At 38.0% G+C, this 21,595-nt stretch overlaps 1 long non-coding RNA gene across 1 annotated transcript; it reads right to left on the bottom strand.

Moving 5' to 3' along the window:
- Positions 1-15,198: 15,198 nt before the first annotated feature.
- LOC138135272 (uncharacterized) lies at positions 15,199-16,277 on the bottom strand. The gene is made up of 2 exons (XR_011160909.1): positions 16,076-16,277; positions 15,199-16,024 (listed from the first exon to the last, which is right to left on the bottom strand). It is a non-coding gene; the product is annotated as an uncharacterized lncRNA (long non-coding RNA).
- Positions 16,278-21,595: the final 5,318 nt, after the last annotated feature.

Here is a 21,595-nt window from a genome sequence, read left to right as displayed (position 1 = left end):
CGCTTTGACAAGAGCAATCCAACGGTGCAAAACTCATTGCCATATGTGGCTTAATAAGGGAGCTATGGGCGTTTAAATGATTTTCCGAAGTGAAAATTAGATAGAAGGGGGGAGTACATGGTTTTTTTCCAAAAAATTTTTGTCGCCGATTCGAACCAAATTGCTGTCAGTTATTGAATAGGATGAGTTGAATTCAGGTATAGTAAAAGTTCCGGCCATTGAACTCATTTTTTGCTGTGGGAGCCAAAAATATGGATTCTTTGGTTTTTTGCGATTTTCTCTAAAACGGAAAAATCCAGGTAATATTTTTTTCGACTCAGAAGAAGCGCTTTGACAAGAGCAATCCAACGGTGCAAAATTCATTGCCATATGTGGCTTAATAAGGGAGCTATGGGCGTTTAAATGATTTTCCGAAGTGAAAATTAGATAGAAGGGGGGAGTACATGGTTTTTTTCCAAAAATTTTTTGTCGCCGATTCGAACCAAATTGCTGTCAGTTATTGAATAGGATGAGTTGAATTCAGGTATAGTAAAAGTTCCGGCCATTGAACTCATTTTTTGCTGTGGGAGCCAAAAATATGGATTCTTTGGTTTTTTGCGATTTTCTCTAAAACGGAAAAATCCAGGTAAATTTTTTTCGACTCAGAAGAAGCGCTTTGACAAGAGCAATCCAACGGTGCAAAACTCATTGCCATATGTGGCTTAATAAGGGAGCTATGGGCGTTTAAATGATTTTCCGAAGTGAAAATTAGATAGAAGGGGGGAGTACATGGTTTTTTCCCAAAAATTTTTTGTCGCCGATTCGAACCAAATTGCTGTCAGTTATTGAATAGGATGAGTTGAATTCAGGTATAGTAAAAGTTCCGGCCATTGAACTCATTTTTTGCTGTGGGAGCCAAAAACATGGACTTTTTGTTTTTTTGCGATTTTCTCTAAAACGGAAAAATCCAGGTAAATTTTTTTCGGCTCAGAAGAAGCGCCTTGACGAGAGCAATCCAACGGTGCAAAATTCATTGCCATATGTGGCTTAATAAGGGAGCTATGGGCGTTTAAATGATTTTCCGAAGTGAAAATTAGATAGAAGGGGGGAGTACATGGTTTTTTTCCAAAAATTTTTTGTCGCCGATTCGAACCAAATTGCTGTCAGTTATTGAATAGGATGAGTTGAATTCAGGTATAGTAAAAGTTCCGGCCATTGAACCCATTTTTTGCTGTGGGAGCCAAAAATATGGATTTTTTGGTTTTTTGCGATTTTCTCTAAAACGGAAAAATTCAGGTAAATTATTTTCGGCTCAGAAGAAGCGCCTTAACGAGAGCAATCCAACGGTGCAAAATTCATTGACATGTGTGGCTTAATAAGGGAGCTATGGGCGTTTAAATGATTTTCCGAAGTGAAAATTAGATAGAAGGGGGGAGTACATGGTTTTTTCCCAAAAATTTTTTGTCGCCGATTCGAACCAAATTGCTGTCAGTTATTGAATAGGATGAGTTGAATTCAGGTATAGTAAAAGTTCCGGCCATTGAACTCATTTTTTGCTGTGGGAGCCAAAAACATGGACTTTTTGTTTTTTTGCGATTTTCTCTAAAACGGAAAAATCCAGGTAAATTTTTTTCGGCTCAGAAGAAGCGCCTTGACGAGAGCAATCCAACGGTGCAAAATTCATTGCCATATGTGGCTTAATAAGGGAGCTATGGGCGTTTAAATGATTTTCCGAAGTGAAAATTAGATAGAAGGGGGGAGTACATGGTTTTTTTCCAAAAATTTTTTGTCGCCGATTCGAACCAAATTGCTGTCAGTTATTGAATAGGATGAGTTGAATTCAGGTATAGTAAAAGTTCCGGCCATTGAACTCATTTTTTGCTGTGGGAGCCAAAAATATGGATTCTTTGGTTTTTTGCGATTTTCTCTAAAACGGAAAAATCCAGGTAAATTTTTTTCGACTCAGAAGAAGCGCTTTGACAAGAGCAATCCAACGGTGCAAAACTCATTGCCATATGTGGCTTAATAAGGGAGCTATGGGCGTTTAAATGATTTTCCGAAGTGAAAATTAGATAGAAGGGGGGAGTACATGGTTTTTTCCCAAAAATTTTTTGTCGCCGATTCGAACCAAATTGCTGTCAGTTATTGAATAGGATGAGTTGAATTCAGGTATAGTAAAAGTTCCGGCCATTGAACTCATTTTTTGCTGTGGGAGCCAAAAACATGGACTTTTTGTTTTTTTGCGATTTTCTCTAAAACGGAAAAATCCAGGTAAATTTTTTTCGGCTCAGAAGAAGCGCCTTGACGAGAGCAATCCAACGGTGCAAAATTCATTGCCATATGTGGCTTAATAAGGGAGCTATGGGCGTTTAAATGATTTTCCGAAGTGAAAATTAGATAGAAGGGGGGAGTACATGGTTTTTTTCCAAAAAATTTTTGTCGCCGATTCGAACCAAATTGCTGTCAGTTATTGAATAGGATGAGTTGAATTCAGGTATAGTAAAAGTTCCGGCCATTGAACTCATTTTTTGCTGTGGGAGCCAAAAATATGGATTCTTTGGTTTTTTGCGATTTTCTCTAAAACGGAAAAATCCAGGTAATATTTTTTTCGACTCAGAAGAAGCGCTTTGACAAGAGCAATCCAACGGTGCAAAATTCATTGCCATATGTGGCTTAATAAGGGAGCTATGGGCGTTTAAATGATTTTCCGAAGTGAAAATTAGATAGAAGGGGGGAGTACATGGTTTTTTTCCAAAAATTTTTTGTCGCCGATTCGAACCAAATTGCTGTCAGTTATTGAATAGGATGAGTTGAATTCAGGTATAGTAAAAGTTCCGGCCATTGAACCCATTTTTTGCTGTGGGAGCCAAAAATATGGATTTTTTGGTTTTTTGCGATTTTCTCTAAAACGGAAAAATCCAGGTAAATTATTTTCGGCTCAGAAGAAGCGCCTTAACGAGAGCAATCCAACGGTGCAAAATTCATTGACATGTGTGGCTTAATAAGGGAGCTATGGGCGTTTAAATGATTTTCCGAAGTGAAAATTAGATAGAAGGGGGGAGTACATGGTTTTTTCCCAAAAATTTTTTGTCGCCGATTCGAACCAAATTGCTGTCAGTTATTGAATAGGATGAGTTGAATTCAGGTATAGTAAAAGTTCCGGCCATTGAACTCATTTTTTGCTGTGGGAGCCAAAAATATGGATTTTTTGTTTTTTTGCGATTTTCTCTAAAACGGAAAAATCCAGGTAAATTTTTTTCGACTCAGAAGAAGCGCTTTGACAAGAGCAATCCAACGGTGCAAAATTCATTGCCATATGTGGCTTAATAAGGGAGCTATGGGCGTTTAAATGATTTTCCGAAGTGAAAATTAGATAGAAGGGGGGAGTACATGGTTTTTTCCCAAAAATTTTTTGTCGCCGATTCGAACCAAATTGCTGTCAGTTATTGAATAGGATGAGTTGAATTCAGGTATAGTAAAAGTTCCGGCCATTCAACTCATTTTTTGCTGTGGGAGCCAAAAATATGGATTTTTTGGTTTTTTGCGATTTTCTCTAAAACGGAAAAATCCAGGTAAATTTTTTTCGACTCAGAAGAAGCGCTTTGACAAGAGCAATCCAACGGTGCAAAATTCATTGCCATATGTGGCTTAATAAGGGAGCTATGGGCGTTTAAATGATTTTCCGAAGTGAAAATTAGATAGAAGGGGGGAGTACATGGTTTTTTCCCAAAAATTTTTTGTCGCCGATTCGAACCAAATTGCTGTCAGTTATTGAATAGGATGAGTTGAATTCAGGTACAGTAAAAGTTCCGGCCCTTGAACTCATTTTTTGCTGTGGGAGCCAAAAATATGGATTTTTTGTTTTTTTGCGATTTTCTCTAAAACGGAAAAATCCAGGTAAATTTTTTTCGACTCAGAAGAAGCGCTTTGACAAGAGCAATCCAACGGTGCAAAATTCATTGCCATATGTGGCTTAGTAAGGGAGCTATGGGCGTTTAAATGATTTTCCGAAGTGAAAATTAGATAGAAGGGGGGAGTACATGGTTTTTTTCCAAAAATTTTTTGTCGCCGATTCGAACCAAATTGCTGTCAGTTATTGAATAGGATGAGTTGAATTCAGGTATAGTAAAAGTTCCGGCCATTGAACTCATTTTTTGCTGTGGGAGCCAAAAACATGGATTTTTTGGTTTTTTGCGATTTACTCTAAAACGGAAAAATCCAGGTAAATTATTTTCGGCTCAGAAGAAGCGCCTTGACGAGAGCAATCCAACGGTGCAAAATTCATTGACAAGTGTGGCTTAATAAGGGAGCTATGGGCGTTTAAATGATTTTCCGAAGTGAAAATTAGATAGAAGGGGGGAGTACATGGTTTTTTTCCAAAAATTGTTTGTCGCCGATTCGAACCAAATTGCTGTCAGTTATTGAATAGGATGAGTTGAATTCAGTTATAGTAAAAGTTCCGGCCATTGAACCCATTTTTTGCTGTGGGAGCCAAAAATATGGATTTTTTGGTTTTTTGCGATTTTCTCTAAAACGGAAAAATCCAGGTAAATTATTTTCGGCTCAGAAGAAGCGCCTTGACGAGAGCAATCCAACGGTGCAAAATTCATTGCCATGTGTGGCTTAATAAGGGAGCTATGGGCGTTTAAATGATTTTCCGAAGTGAAAATTAGATAGAAGGGGGGAGTACATGGTTTTTTTCCAAAAATTTTTTGTCGCCGATTCGAACCAAATTGCTGTCAGTTATTGAATAGGATAAGTTGAATTCAGGTATAGGATAATTTCCGGCCGTTGAACCCATTTTTTGCTGTGGGAGCCAAAAATATGGATTTTTTGGTTTTTTGCGATTTTCTCTAAAACGGAAAAATCCAGGTATATTTTTTTCGACTCAGAAGAAGCGCTTTGACAAGAGCAATCCAACGGTGCAAAATTCATTGCCATATGTGGCTTAATAAGGGAGCTATGGGCGTTTAAATGATTTTCCGAAGTGAAAATTAGATAGAAGGGGGGAGTACATGGTTTTTTTCCAAAAATTTTTTGTCGCCGATTCGAACCAAATTGCTGTCAGTTATTGAATAGGATGAGTTGAATTCAGGTATAGTAAAAGTTCCGGCCATTGAACTCATTTTTTGCTGTGGGAGCCAAAAATATGGATTCTTTGGTTTTTTGCGATTTTCTCTAAAACGGAAAAATCCAGGTAAATTTTTTTCGACTCAGAAGAAGCGCTTTGACAAGAGCAATCCAACGGTGCAAAACTCATTGCCATATGTGGCTTAATAAGGGAGCTATGGGCGTTTAAATGATTTTCCGAAGTGAAAATTAGATAGAAGGGGGGAGTACATGGTTTTTTCCCAAAAATTTTTTGTCGCCGATTCGAACCAAATTGCTGTCAGTTATTGAATAGGATGAGCTGAATTCAGGTATAGTAAAAGTTCCGGCCATTGAACTCATTTTTTGCTGTGGGAGCCAAAAATATGGATTTTTTGGTTTTTTGCGATTTTCTCTAAAACGGAAAAATCCAGGTAAATTTTTTTCGACTCAGAAGAAGCGCTTTGACAAGAGCAATCCAACGGTGCAAAATTCATTGCCATATGTGGCTTAATAAGGGAGCTATGGGCGTTTAAATGATTTTCCGAAGTGAAAATTAGATAGAAGGGGGGAGTACATGGTTTTTTCCCAAAAATTTTTTGTCGCCGATTCGAACCAAATTGCTGTCAGTTATTGAATAGGATGAGTTGAATTCAGGTATAGTAAAAGTTCCGGCCATTGAACTCATTTTTTGCTGTGGGAGCCAAAAACATGGACTTTTTGTTTTTTTGCGATTTTCTCTAAAACGGAAAAATCCAGGTAAATTTTTTTCGGCTCAGAAGAAGCGCCTTGACGAGAGCAATCCAACGGTGCAAAATTCATTGCCATATGTGGCTTAATAAGGGAGCTATGGGCGTTTAAATGATTTTCCGAAGTGAAAATTAGATAGAAGGGGGGAGTACATGGTTTTTTTCCAAAAAATTTTTGTCGCCGATTCGAACCAAATTGCTGTCAGTTATTGAATAGGATGAGTTGAATTCAGGTATAGTAAAAGTTCCGGCCATTGAACTCATTTTTTGCTGTGGGAGCCAAAAATATGGATTCTTTGGTTTTTTGCGATTTTCTCTAAAACGGAAAAATCCAGGTAATATTTTTTTCGACTCAGAAGAAGCGCTTTGACCAGAGCAATCCAACGGTGCAAAATTCATTGCCATATGTGGCTTAATAAGGGAGCTATGGGCGTTTAAATGATTTTCCGAAGTGAAAATTAGATAGAAGGGGGGAGTACATGGTTTTTTTCCAAAAATTTTTTGTCGCCGATTCGAACCAAATTGCTGTCAGTTATTGAATAGGATGAGTTGAATTCAGGTATAGTAAAAGTTCCGGCCATTGAACCCATTTTTTGCTGTGGGAGCCAAAAATATGGATTTTTTGGTTTTTTGCGATTTTCTCTAAAACGGAAAAATCCAGGTAAATTATTTTCGGCTCAGAAGAAGCGCCTTAACGAGAGCAATCCAACGGTGCAAAATTCATTGACATGTGTGGCTTAATAAGGGAGCTATGGGCGTTTAAATGATTTTCCGAAGTGAAAATTAGATAGAAGGGGGGAGTACATGGTTTTTTCCCAAAAATTTTTTGTCGCCGATTCGAACCAAATTGCTGTCAGTTATTGAATAGGATGAGTTGAATTCAGGTATAGTAAAAGTTCCGGCCATTGAACTCATTTTTTGCTGTGGGAGCCAAAAATATGGATTTTTTGTTTTTTTGCGATTTTCTCTAAAACGGAAAAATCCAGGTAAATTTTTTTCGACTCAGAAGAAGCGCCTTGACAAGAGCAATCCAACGGTGCAAAATTCATTGCCATATGTGGCTTAATAAGGGAGCTATGGGAATTTAAATGATTTTCCGAAGTGAAAATTAGATAGAAGGGGGGAGTACATGGTTTTTTTCCAAAAAATTTTTGTCGCCGATTCGAACCAAATTGCTGTCAGTTATTGAATAGGATGAGTTGAATTCAGGTATAGGAAAATTTCCGGCCGTTGAACCCATTTTTTGCTGTGGGAGCCAAAAATATGGATTTTTTGGTTTTTTGCGATTTTCTCTAAAACGGAAAAATCCAGGTAAATTATTTTCGGCTCAGAAGAAGCGCCTTGACGAGGACAATCCAACGGTGCAAAATTCATTGCCATGTGTGGCTTAATAAGGGAGCTATGGGCGGTTAAATGATTTTCCGAAGTGAAAATTAGATAAAAGGGGGAGGGAGTACATGGTTTTTTTCCAAAAATTTTTTGTCGCCGATTCGAACCAAATTGCTGTCAGTTATTGAATAGGATGAGTTGAATTCAGGTATAGTAAAAGTTCCGGCCATTGAACTCATTTTTTGCTGTGGGAACCAAAAATATGGATTTTTTGTTTTTTTGCGATTTTCTCTAAAACGGAAAAATCCAGGTAAATTTTTTTCGGCTCAGAAGAAGCGCCTTGACGAGGACAATCCAACGGTGCAAAATTCATTGCCATGTGTGGCTTAATAAGGGAGCTATGGGCGGTTAAATGATTTTCCGAAGTGAAAATTAGATAAAAGGGGGAGGGAGTACATGGTTTTTTTCCAAAAATTTTTTGTCGCCGATTCGAACCAAATTGCTGTCAGTTATTGAATAGGATGAGTTGAATTCAGGTATAGTAAAAGTTCCGGCCATTGAACTCATTTTTTGCTGTGGGAGCCAAAAATATGGATTCTTTGGTTTTTTGCGATTTTCTCTAAAACGGAAAAATCCAGGTAATATTTTTTTCGACTCAGAAGAAGCGCTTTGACAAGAGCAATCCAACGGTGCAAAATTCATTGCCATATGTGGCTTAATAAGGGAGCTATGGGCGTTTAAATGATTTTCCGAAGTGAAAATTAGATAGAAGGAGGGAGTACATGGTTTTTTTCCAAAAATTTTTTGTCGCCGATTCGAACCAAATTGCTGTCAGTTATTGAATAGGATGAGTTGAATTCAGGTATAGTAAAAGTTCCGGCCATTGAACCCATTTTTTGCTGTGGGAGCCAAAAATATGGATTTTTTGTTTTTTTGCGATTTTCTCTAAAACGGAAAAATCCAGGTAAATTTTTTTCGACTCAGAAGAAGCGCTTTGACAAGAGCAATCCAACGGTGCAAAATTCATTGCCATATGTGGCTTAATAAGGGAGCTATGGGCGTTTAAATGATTTTCCGAAGTGAAAATTAGATAGAAGGGGGGAGTACATGGTTTTTTCCCAAAAATTTTTTGTCGCCGATTCGAACCAAATTGCTGTCAGTTATTGAATAGGATGAGTTGAATTCAGGTATAGTAAAAGTTCCGGCCATTCAACTCATTTTTTGCTGTGGGAGCCAAAAACATGGACTTTTTGTTTTTTTGCGATTTTCTCTAAAACGGAAAAATCCAGGTAAATTTTTTTCGGCTCAGAAGAAGCGCCTTGACGAGAGCAATCCAACGGTGCAAAATTCATTGCCATATGTGGCTTAATAAGGGAGCTATGGGCGTTTAAATGATTTTCCGAAGTGAAAATTAGATAGAAGGGGGGAGTACATGGTTTTTTTCCAAAAATTTTTTGTCGCCGATTCGAACCAAATTGCTGTCAGTTATTGAATAGGATGAGTTGAATTCAGGTATAGTAAAAGTTCCGGCCATTGAACTCATTTTTTGCTGTGGGAGCCAAAAATATGGATTCTTTGGTTTTTTGCGATTTTCTCTAAAACGGAAAAATCCAGGTAATATTTTTTTCGACTCAGAAGAAGCGCTTTGACAAGAGCAATCCAACGGTGCAAAATTCATTGCCATATGTGGCTTAATAAGGGAGCTATGGGCGTTTAAATGATTTTCCGAAGTGAAAATTAGATAGAAGGGGGGAGTACATGGTTTTTTTCCAAAAATTTTTTGTCGCCGATTCGAACCAAATTGCTGTCAGTTATTGAATAGGATGAGTTGAATTCAGGTATAGTAAAAGTTCCGGCCATTGAACCCATTTTTTGCTGTGGGAGCCAAAAATATGGATTTTTTGGTTTTTTGCGATTTTCTCTAAAACGGAAAAATCCAGGTAAATTATTTTCGGCTCAGAAGAAGCGCCTTGACGAGAGCAATCCAACGGTGCAAAATTCATTGACATATGTGGCTTAATAAGGGAGCTATGGGCGTTTAAATGATTTTCCGAAGTGAAAATTAGATAGAAGGGGGGAGTACATGGTTTTTTCCCAAAAATTTTTTGTCGCCGATTCGAACCAAATTGCTGTCAGTTATTGAATAGGATGAGTTGAATTCAGGTATAGTAAAAGTTCCGGCCATTCAACTCATTTTTTGCTGTGGGAGCCAAAAACATGGACTTTTTGTTTTTTTGCGATTTTCTCTAAAACGGAAAAATCCAGGTAAATTTTTTTCGGCTCAGAAGAAGCGCCTTGACGAGAGCAATCCAACGGTGCAAAATTCATTGCCATATGTGGCTTAATAAGGGAGCTATGGGCGTTTAAATGATTTTCCGAAGTGAAAATTAGATAGAAGGGGGGAGTACATGGTTTTTTTCCAAAAATTTTTTGTCGCCGATTCGAACCAAATTGCTGTCAGTTATTGAATAGGATGAGTTGAATTCAGGTATAGTAAAAGTTCCGGCCATTGAACTCATTTTTTGCTGTGGGAGCCAAAAATATGGATTCTTTGGTTTTTTGCGATTTTCTCTAAAACGGAAAAATCCAGGTAATATTTTTTTCGACTCAGAAGAAGCGCTTTGACAAGAGCAATCCAACGGTGCAAAATTCATTGCCATATGTGGCTTAATAAGGGAGCTATGGGCGTTTAAATGATTTTCCGAAGTGAAAATTAGATAGAAGGGGGGAGTACATGGTTTTTTTCCAAAAATTTTTTGTCGCCGATTCGAACCAAATTGCTGTCAGTTATTGAATAGGATGAGTTGAATTCAGGTATAGTAAAAGTTCCGGCCATTGAACCCATTTTTTGCTGTGGGAGCCAAAAATATGGATTTTTTGGTTTTTTGCGATTTTCTCTAAAACGGAAAAATCCAGGTAAATTATTTTCGGCTCAGAAGAAGCGCCTTGACGAGAGCAATCCAACGGTGCAAAATTCATTGACATGTGTGGCTTAATAAGGGAGCTATGGGCGTTTAAATGATTTTCCGAAGTGAAAATTAGATAGAAGGGGGGAGTACATGGTTTTTTCCCAAAAATTTTTTGTCGCCGATTCGAACCAAATTGCTGTCAGTTATTGAATAGGATGAGTTGAATTCAGGTATAGTAAAAGTTCCGGCCATTGAACTCATTTTTTGCTGTGGGAGCCAAAAATATGGATTTTTTGGTTTTTTGCGATTTTCTCTAAAACGGAAAAATCCAGGTAAATTATTTTCGGCTCAGAAGAAGCGCCTTGACGAGAGCAATCCAACGGTGCAAAATTCATTGACATGTGTGGCTTAATAAGGGAGCTATGGGCGTTTAAATGATTTTCCGAAATGAAAATTAGATAGAAGGGGGGAGTACATGGTTTTTTTCCAAAAATTTTTTGTCGCCGATTCGAACCAAATTGCTGTCAGTTATTGAATAGGATGAGTTGAATTCAGGTATAGTAAAAGTTCCGGCCATTGAACCCATTTTTTGCTGTGGGAGCCAAAAATATGGATTTTTTGTCTTTTTGCGATTTTCTCTTAAACGGAAAAATCCAGGTAAATTATTTTCGGCTCAGAAGAAGCGCCTTGACAAGAGCAATCCAACGGTGCAAAATTCATTCCCATGTGTGGCTTAATAAGGGAGCTATGGGCGTTTAAATGATTTTCCGAAGTGAAAATTAGATAGAAGGGGGGAGTACATGGTTTTTTTCCAAAAATTTTTTGTCGCCGATTCGAACCAAAAGGGCTGTCAGTTATTGAATAGGATGAGTTGAATTCAGGTATAGTAAAAGTTCCGGCCATTGAACCCATTTTTTGCTGTGGGAGCCAAAAATATGAATTTTTTGGTTTTTTGCGATTTTCTCTAAAACGGAAAAATCCAGGTAAATTTTTTTCGACTCAGAAGAAGCGCTTTGACAAGAGCAATCCAACGGTGCAAAATTCATTGCCATATCTGGCTTAATAAGGGAGCTATGGGCGTTTAAATGATTTTCCGAAGTGAAAATTAGATAGAAGGGGGGAGTACATGGTTTTTTTCCAAAAATTTTTTGTCGCCGATTCGAACCAAATTGCTGTCAGTTATTGAATAGGATGAGTTGAATTCAGGTATAGTAAAAGTTCCGGCCATTGAACCCATTTTTTGCTGTGGGAGCCAAAAATATGGATTTTTTGGTTTTTTGCAATTTTCTCTAAAACGGAAAAATCCAGGTAAATTTTTTTCGACTCAGAAGAAGCGCTTTGACAAGAGCAATCCAACGGTGCAAAATTCATTGCCATATCTGGCTTAATAAGGGAGCTATGGGCGTTTAAATGATTTTCCGAAGTGAAAATTAGATAGAAGGGGGGAGTACATGGTTTTTTTCCAAAAATTTTTTGTCGCCGATTCGAACCAAATTGCTGTCAGTTATTGAATAGGATGAGTTGAATTCAGGTATAGTAAAAGTTCCGGCCATTGAACCCATTTTTTGCTGTGGGAGCCAAAAATATGGATTTTTTGGTTTTTTGCAATTTTCTCTAAAACGGAAAAATCCAGGTAAATTTTTTTCGACTCAGAAGAAGCGCTTTGACAAGAGCAATCCAACGGTGCAAAATTCATTGCCATATCTGGCTTAATAAGGGAGCTATGGGCGTTTAAATGATTTTCCGAAGTGAAAATTAGATAGAAGGGGGGAGTACATGGTTTTTTTCCAAAATTTTTTTGTCACCGATTCGAACCAAATTGCTGTCAGTTATTGAATAGGATGAGTTGAATTCAGGTATAGTAAAAGTTCCGGCCATTGAACCCATTTTTTGCTGTGGGTGCCAAAAATATGAATTTTTTAGTTTTTTACGAATTTCTCTAAAACGGAAAAATCCAGGTAAATTTTTTTCGACTCAGAAGAAGCGCCTTGACGAGAGCAATCCAACGGTGCAAAATTCATTGACATGTGTGGCTTAATAAGGGAGCTATGGGCGTTTAAATGATTTTCCGAAATGAAAATTAGATAGAAGGGGGGAGTACATGGTTTTTTTCCAAAAATTTTTTGTCGCCGATTCGAACCAAATTGCTGTCAGTTATTGAATAGGATGAGTTGAATTCAGGTATAGTAAAAGTTCCGGCCATTGAACCCATTTTTTGCTGTGGGAGCCAAAAATATGGATTTTTTGTCTTTTTGCGATTTTCTCTTAAACGGAAAAATCCAGGTAAATTATTTTCGGCTCAGAAGAAGCGCCTTGACAAGAGCAATCCAACGGTGCAAAATTCATTCCCATGTGTGGCTTAATAAGGGAGCTATGGGCGTTTAAATGATTTTCCGAAGTGAAAATTAGATAGAAGGGGGGAGTACATGGTTTTTTTCCAAAAATTTTTTGTCGCCGATTCGAACCAAAAGGGCTGTCAGTTATTGAATAGGATGAGTTGAATTCAGGTATAGTAAAAGTTCCGGCCATTGAACCCATTTTTTGCTGTGGGAGCCAAAAATATGAATTTTTTGGTTTTTTGCGATTTTCTCTAAAACGGAAAAATCCAGGTAAATTTTTTTCGACTCAGAAGAAGCGCTTTGACAAGAGCAATCCAACGGTGCAAAATTCATTGCCATATCTGGCTTAATAAGGGAGCTATGGGCGTTTAAATGATTTTCCGAAGTGAAAATTAGATAGAAGGGGGGAGTACATGGTTTTTTTCCAAAAATTTTTTGTCGCCGATTCGAACCAAATTGCTGTCAGTTATTGAATAGGATGAGTTGAATTCAGGTATAGTAAAAGTTCCGGCCATTGAACCCATTTTTTGCTGTGGGAGCCAAAAATATGGATTTTTTGGTTTTTTGCAATTTTCTCTAAAACGGAAAAATCCAGGTAAATTTTTTTCGACTCAGAAGAAGCGCTTTGACAAGAGCAATCCAACGGTGCAAAATTCATTGCCATATCTGGCTTAATAAGGGAGCTATGGGCGTTTAAATGATTTTCCGAAGTGAAAATTAGATAGAAGGGGGGAGTACATGGTTTTTTTCCAAAATTTTTTTGTCGCCGATTCGAACCAAATTGCTGTCAGTTATTGAATAGGATGAGTTGAATTCAGGTATAGTAAAAGTTCCGGCCATTGAACCCATTTTTTGCTGTGGGTGCCAAAAATATGAATTTTTTAGTTTTTTACGAATTTCTCTAAAACGGAAAAATCCAGGTAAATTTTTTTCGACTCAGAAGAAGCGCCTTGACGAGAGCAATCCAACGGTGCAAAATTCATTGCCATATGTTGCTTAATAAGGGAGCTATGGGCGTTTAAATCTACTTATGTATTTAGAATTATTACATACTTCTGTCAAGGAACATAAATAATTAGATGAGCACGTTTTAACTTTTTATTACTCAAAAAATTTTCCTCAATCCTAAATAGATGCATTCATTTCAGTTGTTATTATTTTGTTTTATCACCACTTTTTGTTTTGTTAATATTAATTGCTATTGTTCGCATGTTATTTTTACTCTTCCACACTTATTGCTTGATTTTTTAATTTACAGGAAACTCTAGCGTAACGGTTAAGAAGTCACTTTTGAGATAATCCACAGCGAAAATCCTATTTCAAGGAGATTAATGCTCCCGCCCTCACGAACTTTGAATTATCTTCACCTCAAGAGGTAGCAACGTGAAGAATTTCCTCTACGATACACGATAATGAGCAACTAAGATATAATTCCACCAGTGTGCAGTTAGATATCGTAGTATTTCATAAAAAGTATTCCATTCGGACATTACTGTTTGAAAAATACATCAGTAGTGAGTAGTAAAAATAAATACAATGAAACTGGTCGAAAACATTGAAGTTATCAGCGTGAGAGTGGAACAGTTTTGGTAAGAGAGAAAATAATGAAGTTTGTGTTCTTTACACGAACAGTCAACTCTTATTATGTTGTGTCAAAGCCTTCACCCAATAAGTTAGGAGTGTTCGCCCCTGTAGTTATCTCCGGATCCCAAGTTCGAAAAGATTGGCGATACTTCGCGTTTTATCTGTGCTTTAGCCGAATACTGTCATAAAAGAGTGTCCCGTTGAAAGTAAAAACCAAGGAAAAGAACAATAAAAAGTACTAAGGGTATCGTAAACTCGGTCGCTATCAAAGCAGTTGGAGCATCATTTTTATTGGCAATCGTTTCATTCGCTCGGTTTCTGGGCACAGGGTCAGGCCCTTGATTGATTTGGAAGGGGCACCGATCCGATCCCGAAACGAAATCTGTTTTCACCGAGAGTGGCCCCAAAAATTATAATAATTTGATTGGACGGCGCGCCTAATTAAATCAGAGGTTATTGAATATGGAGATGGTAGATACCATTCTAAAATCGGATTTAAAAACGTTTTTTAATTAAGACATGGGCGGGATGCGGCGCATAAATTAGTCTCATTGGCGGTGACACCGGAGTGCGAGCTTTTAATATTCATACCCCACCTAATTGACTCGGTCGGTAATAGCGTTATTCTGATTACGTCCCGGCTTTAAAAATTTCAAGACCGAATAAAACTTTTAATCAAATCAGGCCAGATGAGTTGAGTGTGCAGGTTGTATTCATGTTACAGCGACGACTATTAAACTCGGAATTAAGAAAAGGGTCCTTAACAATGTTATCCTTCTACTGAAAGTAAACAAGTAAGCAATCCTATTCAATTAGGTTCGACGAAGCTCTCTTAAAAAAGTTCTTGCCAGCGGGGAGTATCCAAATATGTCGTCCGATGAGAGATTTTGCGTTGGCACACGTGCTCTTACACACGCATCTCTTGTAATCTTTATGGAATAAGAATGTAACCGGAGGCGGACCCCACACGACCCCGAACTTTTCACAACTTTCGATTCTCCTCCTTCAGGACTCTCCGCGTGCCACTTCACGTCAATTACAATATTTTTTAAGAGATCGTAAAAATGTGACGACACATTTGCCAAAAAAGTTTGTTACAACCTATAACAAATAAATCAGAAAGCAGGACTAAAAAATCGCATCTTTCTTGTTCTTTCTTTGATTTTTCTTATACCCAGAGATGAGATCTGAATTCCATCAGTTTGTGAAAACTTCGCCGTATAGATTTGAACATCAATTTTTATTAACAGAAAACAAGTTACAAAGGATTTAAACAACATATTTACTCCTTACTGCAGTACCTAATGTTTTGCACAATAGTCTTGCAAAAACCTTTCTTCCAATGTTAACGAACTTGGAACTTTGAAAAATGATAAACAATGAAAACTGCAAAGTGACAAGTGTGAGCTGTCAAATGTCAAATTTGTAAATCTAGAAGAGGCGGCAAATCTACAAATTCACTATAAATCACACCCGTGTAAGAAGCATTTATGATAACACTGCATCACGTCTATTTTTTTCTTGTTTTGTATTTGTTGCAGTTGTGGCTATGAAAGAATAAAAAAATATAACTTAAATTATTTGGACCTTGACAATTGTTAAAGTACGAGCTAGACGATTTAGTAGGCCTGGATGCCGCGCCATTAACTTTGTAGTAAAAACAGTAAGTCCTAATAATTCCTATGGTAGAAATAGAATCGAGACGGGTTTCCAGAACCCCCGATAAAATAGTCCGCCCGAGGTAAACTATGTGGACACAAGCACCCTCCAGTCCGCAAAACCTATACGAAAGCCCTGGACATTTGTTTTGTTTTATCACGTTCCGACATTTGAAGTAGAAATATTCTCCGCTGTTCCAATACGAATCTCTTTGTTAGTGACGTCCGCTGTTGAGAATTCAAATATCTTTGTTTTAAATTTCGAAGGCGACTTTTCGAATATGTGGCCATGTTCCACTTTACGCATGAGGGCCCAGCGAGGGAGACGCCTTAGTTCACTGAATACCAAGTGGTTAGGCAGCAACCTTCTTCAGATTCGCACGCACGTCCTGAAATTCGAAAGAACTAAAAAGTTCCACGGAAACAAATTCTGTATTCACCTTTTTGCGATCACGTGAAAGCTCGCCTCGTGTATGACGCGAGCGGCCATTTTAAATAAATAAAGACATCTTGTCAATCCACAAGAGTCAAAGGAATTGTTAATCTAGACACTTAAATAACACGGGAATTCTGCCAACATTATAAAAACGCAGTTATAGATCTTTGCCGACACATTGACAAATAGATCCTCAGGATGTTAATGATAGTAAATTGATCAACATTCAAATAAATCTTGACTGTTCAACAAATGCTGTGTGTCATATTTAATGGTAATGACGATCGTGATGGCATCTTTTATTCTTTTCGTTGCTAAAAATTGTAAACTCTGCACTTTTAGAGAGACTCGTTTTAGCATCTGTCAGATATGAAATGTTGTAACATCAACGGTTGCAGGAATGGTAATTCAACGCAAGTTGGACGCGTGTCAGGATTATAAGGGAGGTCAAGAGCCGGCGGAACACTTTTCAAATGATAATAATTAGGACTTGGCCGCCTTCCCCCGAGTGATATCCTTCATACTGATCGCGTGGAGCAGATTAACGCATACATCACTGTCAGAGGGCGCTCCCTTATGTATATGCAATAGTGGTGAAGCCGATCCGTCACTGTTGTCCAATGTATGGCACATGTTTATGTTCTCATTCAACACCGGATGTGTTTTTATGGCTCACATTTGAAAAAGCCGCGAATTATTTTCGGCCCAATGCGTTCTCCGTTATTTGCCATAAGTTTACATCCTCCATAAAGATACGCGACCCATGGGCGGTCCCACGAACTGGAAAAAGGGGGCTCATAAGTAGCCTCTTTTGTCAATTGTATTTCACTATTTCTCAAAACTATTTCCTATCTCAGCTATTAAATGTTAAAGTGACCTAAATATGAAATAATGAAATACAATTGACATAAGAGGAAAACCAAAAGAAAAACAGTGTAAATAGTCACGTTTGACTGTTTTGACGCACAATTTATTCCATTTATTTGTCTTGATTTTTATGGAAACAAAAACGAACAAACCAACTTTTCACCCCTAGGTTGGAAGTGATAAAAATGTATTCTGTATCTCGGGGCGCCCATGCCTTTGTCAATGCTGTTGTGAAAGAGACCACCGTTTTTGTCGCGGAATATTTCCTTTCGTCGAAATGAAATAAAGGGATACATATTTTACGAATTATGATTTACGAACCGGTCATAATGTATCTTTACGACGTTCAGTTTTTTACGAGGGGGAATCGTGTTTTCTATAACAGCGACGATGGAGGGTCGCTCTATTTGGGTTAATTGACGACGCAGGAGTAGCAATAGGAAGACTGTTAGAAATTATATTATCAAATTTTTGACGAACAATTCGGGGGAATAATTAGGTGCCCACTTTGTTTCCACTTACATGCATTTTTAACGAACTCGAATAACCTGCGACAAAGAAAATCAATCCTCAGTAATGCGTCCTTACATTACGAAGGCGGACAAAGATAAGGACCTTATTTTGTTTGGACAAAAGGAAATCGATAATAAATTTCACTAGAATAATCCGCTATTAAATTTACATAACTACGAATTGTTCGCCTGTAAAACAAAATTCTTGTTTTCTTTGCTGTTCATGATCGCACCACGCCAACTTTTCGACGGTCGTAGAAAAATGACATTCATGTAAAGTGTATTTGAGCTGATAAACCCCTTTTTCTTCAAACGTGAGTAAAATGCGACATTATACTGCTGGATTGATATTGATAATAATACTAAAGTGTCATTGCGGTGGCATCTGACGAACTGACGAGCGGCAGATAAAGTAATTATCTCCGCTGACGAGCGGCAGATAATGTAAACTAGCTAAATCGTTATGTTACGAAAGTTTGAAGAAAAAATAGTATACGTTATTCGAAGCAAAAATGATTTTATGTACTTTGGATGGTTTGTCTGCCTCACTGTGTTCAGCAGCACATAAAACTTAATTTTTGCTCCTAATAACTTAATACTATAATACATTTTTCGTTGCAATTTGAAGCATTTGAGCTTTTTCAGGTGAAAAGCAGCTGGTTTTTTATACAAATTAATTTTTTTAATACAATGTGAAGGTATTAGTAGTAAAAATTAATTGAGAATTTAAATCGGGAAAAGTGAGTGGTGACATGGAGTTTGCATGATTTTCCGCACTATTTTACAGTCGAAGTTGCTGTCTCGACAAATGCAAGTGGCATTGCATGTCATGTTAACATAATGGTAGGCATTAAAGTTTGGAAGAAAATTAAATTCGTCGACATAAATGAATCGAAACAAGCAGAAGAATGGCAAAATTGTGGACGGAAACATATTGAAAAAGCCGATATGTCAGTATGGACCACAGCAGAAGATAAGCAAATTAAGAGGGGAAAGCTGAAAGAGATGTATTAAGCTTTCGCCATCGAGTCCATTGTCGTATCATCTAAGAAAAAAGTCTGCAGAGTATAGATTAGATTTTAACGTAAAAACATCCCCCCGTGATTCGTTTAGGAAGGTTATTTGAGTCCAAGAGGCACAAACACTCCTCAATAAATCTAACCGAAATCAATAAGACTGGACTAAATATCTTCGTTTTTCTGCTTAGACAAAAATAGAGTCGGTAGGTTGTGTGTGCTTTAGAGGACCATTTTTCTGCGAAATTACCATAACAATGAATATTGTGAGCGTAAAAGTTGGTCCTCCATTGTCGTATTCGCCGGAACTTAAACGAAGTAGTTTTCATATTCCACCGTTCTTAATAAAACAGCACGACGTACAAATTAGATTTATGAAAAAAATACACAAATGGAATTTGTTTCTTGAGCAAGCGACGCCGTCGGGATCGTTTTATCTTTTACTAATTTGACACAGGTGGCTCAGGAGAAACACGCTAACTTTTATATTCTGTTGGAAAGAAAGTAAATGAAAATGAATAAAGCACCAAGAAAACAACAGCAATTATGTCTGAGTTTTTCACGAACAAATCAACTCCCGTTTTAATTATGTTGAAGATGAGCACGCAATTAAAAAATTGCCCCGACTGTAAACCGCAGACGGATGTTGTTATAAAATTATAAAATCCATCGATTCGCAATAGCGAAAACCATTTTCGTTGTGCATCAGTTTATTTCAGCAAACAAAACATACAGCCCGAGGCCCTAAAACGCAACCCGGCAAACTCAGTTATCAAAATTTATTAGTGAATTATTTCACGAATGCATTCGAAAGCCGCTGCAATTTCGACCGTAATGTCGTAATGCATGCACGCATTTATCGCTCGCATATGTGGACAGTGGGACGGGGGCGGCCTCCAGGGGTGACAGTGTCCATGAACATAGATTATGTAAAGGGGTGATAGCCGCCTGCGTACTTGCGATGGCCAGTTTTGTATGTACAGTGATAGGGAAAGTGCACCGTATTGATTGCATGGTTGCATCAGATTATGAGGGTTGAGGGTGGTAGCTGCAACGAAACCTGGCCAATCGATAGACGAGTAAGCGGCCACTAAAAAATACATTTTGTTCGGACCAACGTTTGAATTTATCGCCTCGGTTGATCAGCTAATGAAATCATCAGTCGTGCAGTCCTGTTGATGGACGTTGTAATCTCGATCCGTAGGGGAGAATTATGCAGTTATTTCATAAAAAACTGATAGGCAAAATATTGCAACAGTCAAAAATGAGATACACGTGCTGCAATAAACGCAAACGTAGAAAAGAAATTAAAAGAGCAAAATAAAAGAAGAGAAAAAGATTGCTCAAAGATAATGGAAGAGAGGGAGAGAGAGGGTTAGAGAAAATTCGGCGGTGACTGATGAGTTGGGAAGAAGAAGAAGAAACGGCTTAATATAGTAATTAAAACCAACACGAAATGAATAGTATAAAAAGTAATAAACGTAAGGGGCAGAAGGAAGATTAAAATAACTGAAATGTTTTGAAGGGGATGGCTTTAGAGGTTGTGAAAATATTAATAAACGCGGAATTTCTTCAGGAAATCAACGGAAATGAGGTACAAATTAAATTAATTCCTGTTTGCGAGAGCGCATTTTATTTTCATCGTTTTTCATGAAGATTCGCCGGCGCACAATATTTCAAACATGTCGTCCGCCGTCAGCACTACAAACAGCCGAGTTTATCCTGCGCTTATTAAGCACTGTTTGCTTTTACTCAAGATTAAAAATGATTTGCATTATGATTTACTTTGTCCCACTTCGCCGCCCCTCAAAAAACACAAAGAAACTCGCAAAATATAAGAGTCTTATTCGAATTAGAATTAAAATTAATTCATCCTCGCTCCGGTTCCTCCCCGTATTGGCGGAAACAACGAAATTTGCCCCTGTGTGTGTTTTTTTTAATTTAGTCCTCCGGCGAACGTATAATCATCCAAATTAAAAGCTACGTCAAAAGAATTTTATAATACTGGGTTTAATAAAGCCGCCGGCATTGTGCTAATCTCAGATGTGTGCACTCAAATATTTGTCTTGGTGTAGGTGAGAGCTTTTATTTGCCAACCTTAAAAATGGGAAAATTCTTTATTTAATCCCGGACTGGCGCTTATTAACCGGAGGGACGTAATCAGATATGTAATTCTGTGGCAGCTGTGATAGCGCAATTGTTGGGGGTTTGATATTAAACGATGTCCACTATCTCATTACCCCCAAGCAGTGTTCTTTATACGGGGAGGGTTAAGGTTTATGCTAGTAATATCGCTCGTTATATGAATACTAACGGCGCTGTAAAATGATTATGCTGCCAGATACCGGGAGAAAACTCGGCCATTATCGTTCCCTCACATTCGAAGTCAAAACGCCGCTTTTTCATTAAATTAAAATCGAAACAACTGGACGCGCCAATCGCTTTATGGCCAAAATGCAACGACATAAAACTGGCGACAGTATCTCATGCGATCAACTGAAATGGTCAAACTTTGCCTGTTATTCGACTGACCGAAGCGGCGACCACCCATCGTGTTCATATTCAAAGTTCCACTTGATGTTATGGCTGGAGAGTGGAAGTTAAAAGATTACCTTTGTGCATGAACGGTAGTTGTTGTGTAACGATAACAGTTGTTGGAACCCCTAAGGAGAGGCCGGCCAATTTCCGTCTGGTTTCTAACACTAGTGATAGCTCCGAGCGCTTACACTTACACATCTCATAAAATTGATACCGACGTGGACGATTAGCCACTTGGAGACAAGGAAACTAATACTAAGACAAACTTCAAAGACGCTTGAAGCACCTCAGAGCGTTGAGATTTCAGCAGGATTTGTCGACGAGCTTCCTGCGCCTCAGGCTCTCTCTTAATCCTTGAAATTTAAAACGAAAGCTTGTCCAGGGAGTGATTCAAATGAGGAAGCAAGGTCAGGTAATTAGATTTTCGACGCCCGCACGGACTTTGATCCATAATCGAGTGAGCGCCGTGTGGACGAGAGTCACTTCCGTTCGCCAATTGAATTTGTCACTTCCGCTCGCCATTTTCCATTTTACCTGACGACTTGCACTGCAGCGACCGACGCTTTCCCGAGTCCTCCGATTCTGCGGATC

This window comes from Tenebrio molitor, chromosome 7 (genome assembly GCF_963966145.1).
Source record: "Tenebrio molitor chromosome 7, icTenMoli1.1, whole genome shotgun sequence".
Classification (NCBI taxonomy): Eukaryota; Metazoa; Arthropoda; class Insecta; order Coleoptera; family Tenebrionidae; genus Tenebrio; species Tenebrio molitor.
The sequence above is the reverse complement of the archived record's forward strand: the minus strand, read 5'-3'. Positions and strand labels throughout refer to the sequence as shown.